Source organism: Pseudophryne corroboree, unplaced genomic scaffold, assembly GCF_028390025.1.
Source record: "Pseudophryne corroboree isolate aPseCor3 unplaced genomic scaffold, aPseCor3.hap2 scaffold_528, whole genome shotgun sequence".
NCBI lineage: Eukaryota > Metazoa > Chordata > Amphibia > Anura > Myobatrachidae > Pseudophryne > Pseudophryne corroboree.
The window spans coordinates 426,306-442,564 of record NW_026970130.1 but is presented as its reverse complement, the minus strand read 5'-3'; the positions used below and the strand labels follow the sequence as shown (position 1 = coordinate 442,564).

Genomic DNA, 16,259 nt, shown 5'->3' with positions numbered 1-16,259 from the left:
CTCCTGATAATTTGCTCTCCGTTTCTGCCTTCGAAAACTTCTTCACAGGCCATACTGTTCCAGCTCATTGACACAGTTTCGTCATACAGTATTTGACCGGTAATTCTTTCATTTACGGTTTACAATTATTTATATACAGTACTGTACGTAAATGATGAATGTCCCTGTGCATTGCTCCATGGCCTGTACAACTTATCCCGGTGTATTTTAAAATGTATACCATCTCTCACTACATATCCGAGCGCTGCCACGTGCTGGGAGTTCACGGTCGGCGGCCATTTTGTCAGGTTGCTAAGCGATCCAGCTCGGTATACCGTAATGTGCATAGACCTCGCTTATCCCAATGTAATTGAGCTAGGGGATTGTGACGCTCCTTCAGCATTGCCCCCTGAACTGTGAAATGTATGCCATACTGTATCTCACTACATATCCGAGCGCTGCCACGTGCTGGGAGTTCACGGTCGGCGGCCATTTTGTCAGGTTGCTAAGCGATCCAGCTCGGTATACCGTAATGTGCATACAGTAGACCTCGCTTATCCCAATGTAATTGAGCTAGGGGATTGTGACGCTCCTTCAGCATTGCCCCCTGAACTGTGAAATGTATGCCATATTGTATCTCACTACATATCCGAGCGCTGCCACGTGCTGGGAGTTCACGGTCGGCGGCCATTTTGTCAGGTTGCTAAGCGATCCAGCTCGGTATACCGTAATGTGCATACAGTAGACCTCGCTTATCCCAATGTAATTGAGCTAGGGGATTGTGACGCTCCTTCAGCATTGCCCCCTGAACTGTGAAATGTATGCCATACTGTATCTCACTACATATCCGAGCGCTGCCACGTGCTGGGAGTTCACGGTCGGCGGCCATTTTGTCAGGTTGCTAAGCGATCCAGCTCGGTATACCGTAATGTGCATAGACCTCGCTTATCCCAATGTAATTGAGCTAGGGGATTGTGACGCTCCTTCAGCATTGCCCCCTGAACTGTGAAATGTATGCCATATTGTACAGTATCTCACTACATATCCGAGCGCTGCCACGTGCTGGGAGTTCACGGTCGGCGGCCATTTTGTCAGGTTGCTAAGCGATCCAGCTCGGTATACCGTAATGTGCATAGACCTCGCTTATCCCAATGTAATTGAGCTAGGGGATTGTGACGCTCCTTCAGCATTGCCCCCTGAACTGTGAAATGTATGCCATATTGTATCTCACTACATATCCGAGCGCTGCCACGTGCTGGGAGTTCACGGTCGGCGGCCATTTTGTCAGGTTGCTAAGCGATCCAGCTCGGTATACCGTAATGTGCATACAGTAGACCTCGCTTATCCCAATGTAATTGAGCTAGAGGATTGTGACGCTCCTTCAGCATTGCCCCCTGAACTGTGAAATGTATGCCATACTGTATCTCACTACATATCCAAGCGCTGCCACGTGCTGGGGGTTCACGGTCGGTGGCCATTTTTTGTGTGCATAGAACTCGCTTATCCACATAGGCCCCTGTGTTTTTAACTACTATATTGAGATGCACATTTCTAGGCCTACAGTATTTAATATACAGTAAGCAGCATTGTTGTTAGGCTTTACGCTACCCACTTTGCAAATCTGTTTCCTCGTAGGCAGACTTGCTGTGTGGATCTTCTCCGACCTTTCAGAAATCTCCTGATAATTTGCTCTCCGTTTCTGCCTTCGAAAACTTCTTCACAGGCCATACTGTTCCAGCTCATTGACACAGTTTCGTCATACAGTATTTGACCGGTAATTCTTTCATTTACGGTTTACAATTATTTGTATACAGTACTGTACGTAAATGATGAATGTCCCTGTGCATTGCTCCATGGCCTGTACAACTTATCCCGGTGTATTTTAAAATGTATACCATCTCTCACTACATATCCGAGCGCTGCCACGTGCTGGGAGTTCACGGTCGGCGGCCATGTTGTCAGGTTGCTAAGCGATCCAGCTCGGTATACCGTAATGTGCATAGACCTCGCTTATCCCAATGTAATTGAGCTAGGGGATTGTGACGCTCCTTCAGCATTGCCCCCTGAACTGTGAAATGTATGCCATACTGTATCTCACTACATATCCGAGCGCTGCCACGTGCTGGGGGTTCACGGTCGGTGGCCATTTTTAGTGTGCATAGAACTCGCTTATCCACATAGGCCCCTGTGTTTTTAACTACTATATTGAGATGCACATTTCTAGGCCTACAGTATTTAATATACAGTAAGCAGCATTGTTGTTAGGCAATAATTGAAGAATTTACATACAGTACTGACATGTACTGTATGTAATGCTTGTACATCATGTCAGTCGACCCTTATGCTGTACACTACTGTAAGTCTCACAGGGCCCATGCACTTCCAAGGAGGGTTATTTACTGTACTGTATCTGTTTCATACAGGAAACTAATTGCAGTCCATAACACTAATATTAAGCCCACTCCATTATCCACTCCTCCCCTGTGTATTAAACACCCCCTACCACCCTGGAAGTCATGTACCAGGGCCCCTTCATTCAGCACAATGCCCCCTTCTACAGTTTAGTGTTCTCCTTCCTGCCCCATCTGTGCAGTAAAGGAATAATTAGCAGAAATTATTTCTCCAGGTCCTACTGTACATACTGAGCGAAAGATAGAACCCCCCCTATCCCCCGCGGAGCATCAAAGCTGCCGCTGATAGCTCCCCCCACCCCTTCCGCTGGTGAGTGGGTAGGGGCCCCAGTGCATTGCTGTGTCCAGGGGCCCACACTGCTGTTAAGATGGCTCTAGTAATTGAGCTAGGGGATTGTGACGCTCCTTCAGCATTGCCCCTGGACTGTACCATACTGTATCTCACTCCATATCCAAGCGCTGCCACGTGCTGGGAGTTCACGGTCGGTGGCCATTTTGTCAGGTTGCTAAGCGATCCAGCTCGGTATAACGTAATGTACATAGACCTTGCTTATCCCGGTGTACTACAGGTATGTGCAGTAGTACTGAATGATTGCTATCACTTGTGGTGAAACACCTATCTTATCAAATACAGTAACTACTGTACAGTATAGTTGTTCGCACAGGTGATGGTAATCATACTGTATATTTAAACTGAAGTCCGTAACAGAGCATTCTGTCCCTCCTGCAGAGGTTCTTGTTGGGAGGCACAGGGAAAAAAGGCAAATACTGTACAGTATTTGCACTTTACTGTTGTGCACTTTATTTGAAAATGTACAGTTGTTTGCTATTTTTAGCATGCTGTGCTTTACATGTTTTCTTATTGTGGTTTTTATATTTTTAGACAAAAGACAAAGAATGCAGACTACCAGATTTTACGGGAGTGCCAAAACCCACCCATCAGTGGCACAGAAACTTGCTGCATTAGTCCCACAAAAGAAGAAGAAAACTGCCAAGGCGGCTCAGAAAGAAAATGTGGTGAAACCACGAAAAAATGCCAAGGCAAAGAATAATACGTTGGAGATGATATGTGGTGTGGCAAATGATGTAATTGTTCCATCTCCTGCAGATCACAGTGTTCAGCCAATGAATCTGGAAATACCGGTGCTAGAGGACGTGACAAACACGCTGCATCAGGAAGCTTCTTTTTTGGACCATGTAGCCACCCCTGGACAAGAAGACATGACACATTCACCACGAAGAAGGTTGCATTTCACAGATGTGAACACCAAAGTGCAGGACTGCCAGTGTACCTGTCCTGTTTTACTAAAGGAGCTACTCAGTAAGGTGACCAATATGGAGTCAGAAGTTGGTGGACAGGTCAATCAGCTGCAGACCGATGTGGCTGGCCTTAAAGAAGGCATAAAGGAACAGATGGTAGAAGCCATGAAGAAAGTTATTGAACAAACGAGGGAAGAATGGCAAGTTGGAGTTTGCCGCACCATCATTGCAACACACCACCAAGCGGTTCAAGTCAGCGGCCTGGACGACCGAGGCCTGGAGGACCGCAGAGGAGGCCTGGAGGACCGCAGAGGAGGCCTGGAGGACCGCAGCGGAGGCCTGGAGGACCGCAGCGGACTTGACGAAGTCAGCGGCATGGACGACCGCAGAGGAGGCCTGGAGGACCGCAGAGGAGGCCTGGAGGACCGCAGAGGAGGCCTGGAGGACCGCAGAAGAGACCAGGAGGACCGCAGAAGAGACCTGGAGGACCGCAGAGGAGGCCTGGAGGACAGCAGAGGAGGCCTGGAGGACAGCAGAGGAGGCCTGGAGGACCGCAGAGGAGGCCTGGAGGACCGCAGAGGAGGCCTGGAGGACCGCAGAGGAGGCCTGGAGGACCGCAGAGGAGGCCTGGAGGACCGCAGAAGAGACCTGGAGGACAGCAGAGGAGGCCTGGAGGACCGCAGAAGAGACCTGGAGGACCGCAGAGGAGGCCTGGAGGACCGCAGAGGAGGCCTGGAGGACCGCAGAGGAGGCCTGGAGGACCGCAGAGGCCTGGACCACAGCAGCGGACTGGACGAAGTCAGCGACTTGGACGACCGCAGAGGAGGCCTGGAGGACCGCAGAAGAGACCTGGAGGACCGCAGAAGAGACCAGGAGGACCGCAGAAGAGACCTGGAGGACCGCAGAGGAGGCCTGGAGGACCGCAGAAGAGACCTGGAGGACCGCAGAGGCCTGGACCACAGCAGCGGACTGGACGAAGTCAGCGACTTGGGCGACCGCAGAGGAGGCCTGGACGACCACAGAGGCCTGGAGGACCGCAGAGGAAACATGGAGGACCGCAGAGGAGGCCTGGAGGACCGCAGAGGAGGCCTGGAGGACCGCAGAAGAGACCTGGAGGACAGCAGAGGAGGCCTGGAGGACCGCAGAGGAGGCCTGGAGGACCGCAGAGGAGGCCTGGAGGACCGCAGAGGAGGCCTGGAGGACCGCAGAAGAGACCTGGAGGACCGCAGAGGAGGCCTGGAGGACCGCAGAGGAGGCCTGGAGGACCGCAGAGGAGGCCTGGAGGACCGCAGAGGCCTGGACCACAGCAGCGGACTGGACGAAGTCAGCGACTTGGACGACCGCAGAGGAGGCCTGGAGGACCGCAGAAGAGACCTGGAGGACCGCAGAAGAGACCAGGAGGACCGCAGAAGAGACCTGGAGGACCGCAGAGGAGGCCTGGAGGACCGCAGAGGAGGCCTGGAGGACAGCAGAGGAGGCCTGGAGGACCGCAGAGGAGGCCTGGAGGACCGCAGAGGAGGCCTGGAGGACCGCAGAGGAGGCCTGGAGGACCGCAGAAGAGACCTGGAGGACAGCAGAGGAGGCCTGGAGGACCGCAGAAGAGACCTGGAGGACCGCAGAGGAGGCCTGGAGGACCGCAGAGGAGGCCTGGAGGACCGCAGAGGCCTGGACCACAGCAGCGGACTGGACGAAGTCAGCGACTTGGACGACCGCAGAGGAGGCCTGGAGGACCGCAGAAGAGACCTGGAGGACCGCAGAAGAGACCAGGAGGACCGCAGAAGAGACCTGGAGGACCGCAGAGGAGGCCTGGAGGACCGCAGAGGAGGCCTGGAGGACCGCAGAGGAGGCCTGGAGGACCGCAGAGGAGGCCTGGACGACCGCAGAGGGCTGGACGACCGCAGAGGCCTGGATTCAAGTGTGCTGTTGCCAGGAACACCAATGATGACCAGCACACCTGCTCACAGGCCACTTCGCAATACATTCGGAGGCTCTCTGAACAATATTGCCCTGGCTGTCATCTCAACTTCCCTGGACGACCATCTGTACAGAGCTTCAAATGGACATATTCAGAAATATGCATATTCTCTGTTCCAGCACCATGTACGGTACGACAAATACTTGACGTGGGCCAATCGTGTGAACTTTGATGGTTCCAAGGGCAAACTTCCGCTGCCCAAAAATCTGGTACATGACATCATGGCTAGGTGTGAACGCCGCGTGAGGATTGGTGATCCAGAAAAGAGGAAGATAAGGGATACCATAAACTCTGTGCTGAGAACGAAGAGGAAAATGACTTGGAAGCTCGACTATGATGAAACCAGATCATTACCTACCTCCTAGCTTCAGCACATCAGCTTCACACAGCTGAAGCTAAAAAATTGTGTCAATGTACCTGTATGACCTGTACATTTTCTGGGGCTGCATGCACTGTGCTGAATCCACTTGGAGCAGCTCGGTTACTCAAAGGGGAGTGCATGAACTTGGCTCACCACATTCCTGGTAATGTAAGGGCCTGTTACAAGTTGCCCCTTTTATTCCTGTTGATTTTTTGGGCGCTGCTGTATCTATCCAGTAGCAGCCGAGTCCATTGTGCTGTGTCCATCTGGGGCCTTGGGCTGCGTTTCCATCCAGGGGCTGCTGTTGTCAGTCCTCTATTCTGGTGTCCGTATGCGACAGTGTTAAAAAGCAAAAGACAAAAACGAAAAATAATTCAAAAAAGCAAAACCTAAAAATAAAGTACAAAAACCATTACCCCGCACCACCACCACAAAAAAATAAATTATAAAAATGTTAAAGTTGATATTGTTACTGTATTTGTGCTGTTACCTTTTGATTAAAGTACCGTACAGTATGTGTGATGTTGGCTTTATTACAATACAGTACAGTATGTGTGATGTTACATGTTCCAAATGATTTTGTCCGTAAATAAAGTGTTTCTTAAAATAAACATGACGTGGTTTCCAATGTTTGTATTCCCAACTTCCTGTACTGTATAAATTAGTACTACTGTATGATGGGAATTCAATTAAGAGTGGTATACTGTATGTAAAACAACTTGGTTAGGCATCTTGCATTTCATATTTTAATAAAAACCACAGGAAACTTCTATTTTTAAAAGTTTATTGAAGAAAAAAAAGGTGTTTTTTTTTAAATAAAGTTTGAAAGTTAATTAAAACAAAAAAGTAGTTTGTTCTTCGTTACATTCTTTTCTTGTGTATATAGATATCTGTGGGGAAAAAAAAAAAAAAGTATTAAAGTAAAGACACTCATGTTCATTTGTTTTCCAAGAAAATTTGTGGAACCACACAGCCCAGCAATAAGTCATGCTGGGCTGTGTGGTTCCACAAAAGGCATGCGGTACAAAGTGAAATAGTGGTGTCAGTGGTCAGCACTTTGACACGCTAACATTTGTGGAACCACACAGCAATGCCTGACACACACAAAATGCCTGACACACACAAAATGCCTGACACACACAAAATGCCTGACACACACAAAATGCCTGACACACACAAAATGCCTGACACACACATGCTGGAGTGAAAACACATGTTTGCCAAACAGTCGACAGCACATGTCGGCCAGATGGCCGACCAAACTTGCTCCAAATCACCCCAAACTGGCCAGAAAGCACCCCAGCACACTCAGGAGGTACTGTACACCACAGCTAAATTAGGAGAGAATTTCATTACAAACAGCCAGATCTTGCAGATTATCTGCCAGATAATTGTATGGTGTACAGTATGCCTATCTTATACAGTAGAAAAAGATACTATACAATGGAGTACAAGAACAAAAATTTTTATTAAATAAAATTAAATTAATCGCAATAACAAATTAAAAAAGTGGTCCACTAGGAGGTGGACCACCACCCGCAGGAGCTGGATGGCACGCTGCAACTGTTCTGTGGGAAAAAAAGGACAGTATTACAAAACAAATACTGAATACTTTACAGTGTAGTAATGGCAATACAGTACTTTACTCTATATTAGACAATATTGTTATTTACTGTACAATGTACAGTACTGTATTGTCAGTACAGTAAATCAAACACTACTGTACGCTGTCGAGGTAATTTAAACATTGCTTTAGTTTACCTCTTGTATAAGTGGGCTGCTGCCTGCCCGCTTCTGGGCCAGCCCACCTATCTTGCCCCTGTCTGGGGCCCCCATAAATAATTGGCACTATATTGGAGAAAAAAAAACATTTAGTCACATTCAAATAGTAAACAATTATTACTGTATACTGTAGGTACAGTATTATACTGTATTGCTGGTATTCAAAATATAAAGTACTGTACAAGAGTTTAGCTTCAATAGGTCATAAACAAATTGTCAAAGGAATTAAACACCACAGTACAAATACTGTAGACATTTACTGTATGTATTAGCAGTCATGACATTTCATGACCGCTTCAGAAAAAAGAGGGTTACAGTACTGTAGGTGGTGTTGTAGGGAGTACTATCCATAATAGTGGACTGTACTCAGAGCCAGCCATAAATAATATGATTCCCTAGTCAAGTTTTTGGATGCTGCCCCCTTGCACAGATGCTATTTCCGCCTCTGAGCCTGTACCCCTTTCCCAGCACCATCACCCCTCAACCATAGCAGTCCTCATTTTGGTGCTCCTCCAACTTACTGTACTGTATGTTTAAAATAGCAACAGTGTGCACATTCGGTGTGCATCCCAAAACGGTGCATGTTCTTGCTGGGAAGGGGCAAGGCCACACAGTAATTCCCCAATCTGAAATGACGCCACACAGTACTGCAACTTTATTCACAACATATCATGCAATAGTGTCTCTTTTTCTCGTTACATCATATGATAGTACCACATTACTCCTCAAAGTATTCCCACTTATTCACATTGCATCACATCATATTGCTCTTTGTTCACATTAGACCACACAGTAGTGCCCTTGCTACAGTATATGTTACACAACAAAGTACTGTATACACATAATGCTGCACATTAGTAATGCATTTTGTATGCACAGAATATACTGTAGGCATGCTGCATATCATATTAATCAGCAGAAGCTGCTTGTGCCCCTGGGCATTTGGCAAGTATGCCTATGCCTAGGGCAGGCTCAGACTGGAGATCAGTACGTAATCCCGCTGGACGGGATCCCGGCAGTCAAAATACAGACGCCGGAATCCCGACCACACAATCCCGACATGGGCGGCGAGCGGAAAGCAGCCCCTTGCATGCTTGCTTCGCTCGCCACGCGGTGGGCACGGTGCCTCGCTACGCTCTACACACTATTATATCAGTAGTCAGGAAACGCAGCATGCATTTGTGGAGTGAAGAGGGTGAAAAAGGAGAGAAAGTACAGTTTGTACTGTAAGGTTATGTCAGAGGGTGTGAAGATGATCAGCTCAGTGTTATACATGTTACAGTAAGTTAGAATACAGTACAGTGCATTATGTATTTCTATTTTATTACCAGGTGTCTCCTCCACTGGTTGGCGACGGACTGTAAAAAGATAAAATACAGTACAGTTAGTCATATCAGTTTGACTTAAAATAATGTTGGAGAAAAAAAAATACTGTAATTACAGTACCAACTATTGCTACTGTACAGTATATTTACCAAAAATGTATTCTGGCTCGTCGTCTGTGGGTAAAAGAGAAGAATATTATAAGATACAGTATACAGTAAAAAGTATAGTAATAGTACACTAGTGTCCAGGCCCAGTGTCAGGTGGGTAAAAAAAGGTATGCTTGTGACAGGCATGGTGATTCCAAGGGACCCCACCGATGAAGTGGATTGAGAAGATGGAATACAAGGAAAGGCAGGCTAGGCATGTTTACATTGGAAAAGAGGAGATTAAGAGGGGACATGATTAACCTTTACAAATATACTGTATACAGTAAGGGGACAATACACAGGAACGGTTTTTGATAAGATGGACACAGAGGACACGTGCACAGTAACTCTTGTTGAAGTAGAGGCGATTTCGCACAGAGGCGAAAAGGGGTCTTCACAGTGAGGGAAATACTGTACAGTACATGTTTGGAATTCCCTGCCTGAAAAGTAATAAAAGTGGACTTGGTCAATACTTTTAAGAATGGGCTTGAGAAAATCCTACTGTACTTACTATAATCTGGCTCCTCTTCCCCCGAATCAATGGGAATGAGCTCCTCCTCTGTATCAATTACGAGGCGGTCTGTGTGTAAAAGATGACAAGTATTGTAAAATACAAAAATTACAGTAATACTGTAGGAAACTAGTGTGTCTGTAACAAAAAGTAATTATTACCACTTCCGGAGCTCTCGGATGCAGCAGCAGGTGGTGGTGGTGGTGGTGTTGGTACTGTGGGAAAAAAAATAACAGTACTGTAAGTGAAGCTGTCAATTTGAAACATGTACTGTACAGTATCCAGGACACATGTACAGTAGTGTAACGATGACAGTCACACCAGAATTCTCGTTACACAATACCTGGCAGCGCAGCAGGTGGTGGTGGTGGTGGTGGTGGTGGTGGTGGTACTGTGGGAATAAAAATAACAGTACTGTAAGTGAAGCTGTCAATTTGAAACATGTACTGCACAGTATCCAGGACACATGTACAGTAGTGTAACAACGATGACAGTAGCACCAGAATTCTCGTTACACAATACCTGGCAGCGCAGCAGGTGGTGGTGGTGGTGGTACTGTGGGAAAAAAAATAACAGTACTGTAAGTGAAGCTGTCAATTTGAAACATGTACTGCACAGTATCCAGGACACATGTACAGTAGTGTAACAACGATGACAGTAGCACCAGAATTCTCGTTACACAATACCTGGCAGCGCAGCAGGTGGTGGTGGTGGTGGTGGTACTGTGGGAAAAAAAATAACAGTACTGTAAGTGAAGCTGTCAATTTGAAACATGTACTGTACAGTATCCAGGACACATGTACAGTAGTGTAACGATGACAGTCACACCAGAATTCTCGTTACACAATACCTGGCAGCGCAGCAGGTGGTGGTGGTGGTGGTGGTGGTGGTACTGTGGGAAAAAAAATAACAGTACTGTAAGTGAAGCTGTCAATTTGAAACATGTACTGCACAGTATCCAGGACACATGTACAGTAGTGTAACAACGATGACAGTAGCACCAGAATTCTCGTTACACAATACCTGGCAGCGCAGCAGGTGGTGGTGGTGGTGGTACTGTGGGAAAAAAAATAACAGTACTGTAAGTGAAGCTGTCAATTTGAAACATGTACTGCACAGTATCCAGGACACATGTACAGTAGTGTAACAACGATGACAGTAGCACCAGAATTCTCGTTACACAATACCTGGCAGCGCAGCAGGTGGTGGTGGTGGTGGTGGTACTGTGGGAAAAAAAATAACAGTACTGTAAGTGAAGCTGTCAATTTGAAACATGTACTGTACAGTATCCAGGACACATGTACAGTAGTGTAACGATGACAGTCACACCAGAATTCTCGTTACACAATACCTGGCAGCGCAGCAGGTGGTGGTGGTGGTGGTGGTGGTGGTGGTGGTACTGTGGGAAAAAAAATAACAGTACTGTAAGTGAAGCTGTCAATTTGAAACATGTACTGCACAGTATCCAGGACACATGTACAGTAGTGTAACAACGATGACAGTAGCACCAGAATTCTCGTTACACAATACCTGGCAGCGCAGCAGGTGGTGGTGGTGGTGGTACTGTGGGAAAAAAAATAACAGTACTGTAAGTGAAGCTGTCAATTTGAAACATGTACTGCACAGTATCCAGGACCAAAAAGGGGTCCGGCCAATAAACAATCTGCATCAGAGAAGCAAGATACAGTATGCTTAAAGTATACAGTACTATATACTAGATCGCCAACAAACGTAAATTAACAAACAACTATCACTGGAATTTACCATCCTCATCCCGTAGCGAAGCACGGGTATTCAGCTATCTACAATGTTATTTATACTTTGTGTTTAATATTTACATTTAGTTTTGTAAACAGACATTCTTAACATTAACGGATTGCAGCGAGTTATCTGTGATGGTCAGGACAGGGGGTTGGGACTATAGAAATCACTATGTACTGTACACTACTGTATTTGACAATACTTACCAGCTTGGCGGCGCCTGTCCCGCCTCCTGTGACGTCGTGCTACCAGCCCTGTAAAAATATATATACAGTATAATGGCAGCATACTGTACAGCCAATGAAATTCAACATTGACAGCATCTTTATGACATCACAATAAATGGAATTGTTCATTCTAGTACCCTGCACCTAATCACTCAGGAGGGCATAGTGTACTGTACTGTCTTCAAAACTTAAGGGGCACATTTCTAAATGTGACATACAGTACACTTACAGTATCGCTACAGTACAGTAGGTCCAGGGTATTAGACAGAACACTACCTTTATAGACATTGTAACACACATAAGCATTGCCCTTATAAACATTATGACACACATCAGCATGCAGCCCTCCCACCCTTAACCATCTCAGTACTGTTCATTACTGTACATACATTACAAATTGATTTCATGACAGATGATGCAGTACTCACCTGAATTCATCTTATTCACGTCATGTCACAGTAGTGCAGTTTATTCACGTCACATTACTGTCCTTGATTCCCGTTGTGTCACACAGTAGAGCACCGTATTCACGTCACAGTACTGTCCTTGATTCACGTTGTGTCACACAGTAGAGCACCTTATTCACGTCACAGTACTGTCCTTGATTCACGTTGTGTCACACAGTAGAGCACCGTATTCACGTCACAGTACTGTCCTTGATTCACGTTGTGTCACACAGTAGAGCACCTTATTCACGTTACTGTACGTCACAGTAGTGCAGTAGTATATCCACATTACGTCACAAAGTAGAGATCTGCCAGTCATGAACCTTATGCAAGAGTAATGCACGTCAGAACACATTAGGCCACTGTAACATCCCTTAGAATAATTTCTGCCAAAGTAACATCCCTTAGAACACTGTACTATCTGAAACACAAATTTCGGCACACTGCAATTAAACCACACAATGCACTGCACGACTGCGTGATATGACAAACTGCACATTTCCCTGCAAAATATGATACAATGTACACTACACAAAAAACTGCAATTACCACATGTGTATACAGTACACTGCACGACAGTGCTGGCCCTAGCCAGGTACAGATACAGCCGCAGTCACGCAAAATATAGGCATGCCGCATATCATTTTAATCAGCAGAAGCTGCTGGTGCCCCTAAGCATAGCAAATGCCCTAGGCATTTGCCTACTGTAGTTTGCCTATGCCTAAGGCCGGCTCTGCTGCACGATGTGATTCACTATGTATTACAATCACTGCACAATACCATATTCTGAATGTACACTGCATGACACGCTGCAATTACGCAGCACGATACACTGTGATACATTGCATATACTGTACACTGCATGATACTGTACACTGCACAATCGTAGACCACCTGGATTGTAAAGAACTACTGTATATACACAAGTTTAAAAAAATAACAATTGTTTTTGTAAAACGCATGTCGATCTTTTTCCATGTCAACTTAACGACCATGTCAACCTACAGTAACTGGTGTCAACCAATTTCAAAAGCCGCACCATCTAGGTCGACGCAAAAAAACAAATTGACCTTTTGACCCGGGTTAATGTTTGGTCCTTGTTTAACCATTTGTTTACCACAAATACTGTACAGTGCTGTATAGACCGGATACCTGCTGCTACAGCAGCCCCTGCTATAATGTACTGTACCTGTAACTACAGTAACTTAAAGTACAGTTATCTACAGTAATGTACTGTACTTACAATCCCTTATGGCCTGCAGGCGTCGTGGGGTCCGCCTCACGAGGTCACTCCACCTCCTCTGGAGAGACCTCACCGTTCTCCTCCTGTTATACTTCCGGAGGATGTCCCTGCTGGCCCTCCGGTATGCCCTCACTTTCTCCTCGTTGCTGGCGAGAGTTCTGTCCCGCCAGCGAACGAGGAGACGCAGCTCACCAAGAGCATAGGGACGGTCCCGTGCAGCAGCCATAACCGTCCTTATGCTCAATGAGCGTCTCAGACGTCGTGCGCCTCAGACGTCGTGCGTCTCAGACGTCATGCGGTCCAGGCATTCAACGTACAGTACTGTAGTTACTGTACTTTGTGACAGTTTCCCTTAGTTTTAAATATGCCCTTTCTTTGACCACAGTATTTTCCACTGTCTTGCCCTACGCCCTTCCCTCCTGGGAGCCTTCACAGGTCTTATGCAATACACAAATACCGAAGATGCACAGTCCGTCAGAATACACTCATTTCATTCCCGCTGTTTAGGTGCATTTAGCGTAAAGAATCGCTCCTGCAGATGTACTTTGATTTATGTGAAACCTGTGTGCATCCTTCCATTGACTGTCTTACAATGTAAATAAAATAATACAGTGCATTATTACAGAAAAAAAAAAAAAAAAGAAAGAAAGCACATCAGGTCTCGAACCCTGGACTCCCAGCGAGGGAGGTGGGAGCCTTCACCCCTAGCCCACGACGCCTCATGAGAGATTTCCAATTTCATGTGTGAAAGTACTGCAAACAGCGCCCGGCCCCCGCCCCATTGCTGTTGGTTTATGCCTTAGAGGACTCGGACGCTCGCATTTGTAAAGCACGGTGTTTTCCTCCGCCTCCTGCTAGCCTGTTGCCCTTCCCCCATGGGAGCCTGCACAGATCATGCAGTAGACAGGGAGGGAATGCAGGTCATGTGCAATACACAAACGCCCACTGTAGTACTATTTTGCTCACTTACAGTACCGTACTGTAGGTTGCATTTAGCGTAAAGAATCGCTCCTGCAGATGTACTTTGATTTATGTGAAACCTGTGTGCATCCTTCCATTGGATGTACTGTATTGGAGAGAATTTTTTTTTTTTTAAAGTGAATGTCACGGGAACACATTAAAAATAAGGTTGGCACTTCCTTCCCATTGGTGTTGGTTTACAGTATGCCGTAGTGTACTCGGACGCTCATGTACTGTAATTGCATTTCAAAGGCACAGTATTTTCCATCGTCTCCCCCCTACCCCCATCGCCCTTCCCCCCTGGGGGCCTGCACAGGGAGGAAATTCAGGTCCTGTGCAATACACAAACGCTGAAGATCTACAGTACTGTTTTGCTCAGTTGGTAGCGTCAGAATACACTCATTTCATTCCCGCTGTTTAGGTGCATTTAGCGTAAAGAATCGCTCCTGCAGATGTACTTTGATTTATGTGAAACCTGTGTGCATCCTTCCATTGACTGTCTTACAATGTAAATAAAATAATACAGTGCATTATTACAGAAAAAAAAAAAAAAAAGAAAGAAAGCACATCAGGTCTCGAACCCTGGACTCCCAGCGAGGGAGGTGGGAGCCTTCACCCCTAGCCCACGACGCCTCATGAGAGATTTCCAATTTCATGTGTGAAAGTACTGCAAACAGCGCCCGGCCCCCGCCCCATTGCTGTTGGTTTATGCCTTAGAGGACTCGGACGCTCGCATTTGTAAAGCACGGTGTTTTCCTCCGCCTCCTGCTAGCCTGTTGCCCTTCCCCCATGGGAGCCTGCACAGATCATGCAGTAGACAGGGAGGGAATGCAGGTCATGTGCAATACACAAACGCCCACTGTAGTACTATTTTGCTCACTTACAGTACCGTACTGTAGGTTGCATTTAGCGTAAAGAATCGCTCCTGCAGATGTACTTTGATTTATGTGAAACCTGTGTGCATCCTTCCATTGGATGTACTGTATTGGAGAGAATTTTTTTTTTTTTAAAGTGAATGTCACGGGAACACATTAAAAATAAGGTTGGCACTTCCTTCCCATTGGTGTTGGTTTACAGTATGCCGTAGTGTACTCGGACGCTCATGTACTGTAATTGCATTTCAAAGGCACAGTATTTTCCATCGTCTCCCCCCTACCCCCATCGCCCTTCCCCCCTGGGGGCCTGCACAGGGAGGAAATTCAGGTCCTGTGCAATACACAAACGCTGAAGATCTACAGTACTGTTTTGCTCAGTTGGTAGCGTCAGAATACACTCATTTCATTCCCGCTGTTTAGGTGCATTTAGCGTAAAGAATCGCTCCTGCAGATGTACTTTGATTTATGTGAAACCTGTGTGCATCCTTCCATTGACTGTCTTACAATGTAAATAAAATAATACAGTGCATTATTACAGAAAAAAAAAAAAAAAAGAAAGAAAGCACATCAGGTCTCGAACCCTGGACTCCCAGCGAGGGAGGTGGGAGCCTTCACCCCTAGCCCACGACGCCTCATGAGAGATTTCCCAATTTCATGTGTGAAAGTACTGCAAACAGCGCCCGGCCCCCGCCCCATTGCTGTTGGTTTATGCCTTAGAGGACTCGGACGCTCGCATTTGTAAAGCACGGTGTTTTCCTCTGCCTCCTGCTAGCCTGTTGCCCTTCCCCCATGGGAGCCTGCACAGATCATGCAGTAGACAGGGAGGGAATGCAGGTCATGTGCAATACACAAACGCCCACTGTAGTACTATTTTGCTCACTTACAGTACCGTACTGTAGGTTGCATTTAGCGTAAAGAATCGCTCCTGCAGATGTACTTTGATTTATGTGAAACCTGTGTGCATCCTTCCATTGGATGTACTGTATTGGAGAGAAT

The 16,259-nt window shown here is 46.5% G+C and overlaps 1 long non-coding RNA gene across 1 annotated transcript; it reads right to left on the bottom strand.

Moving 5' to 3' along the window:
- Nucleotides 1-7,435: 7,435 nt before the first annotated feature.
- Nucleotides 7,436-7,829, bottom strand: LOC135031769 (uncharacterized). Its single transcript, XR_010227401.1, has 2 exons — nt 7,748-7,829; nt 7,436-7,554 (listed from the first exon to the last, which is right to left on the bottom strand). It is a non-coding gene; the product is annotated as an uncharacterized LOC135031769 (long non-coding RNA).
- Between the last annotated feature and the right edge of the window lie 8,430 nt (nt 7,830-16,259).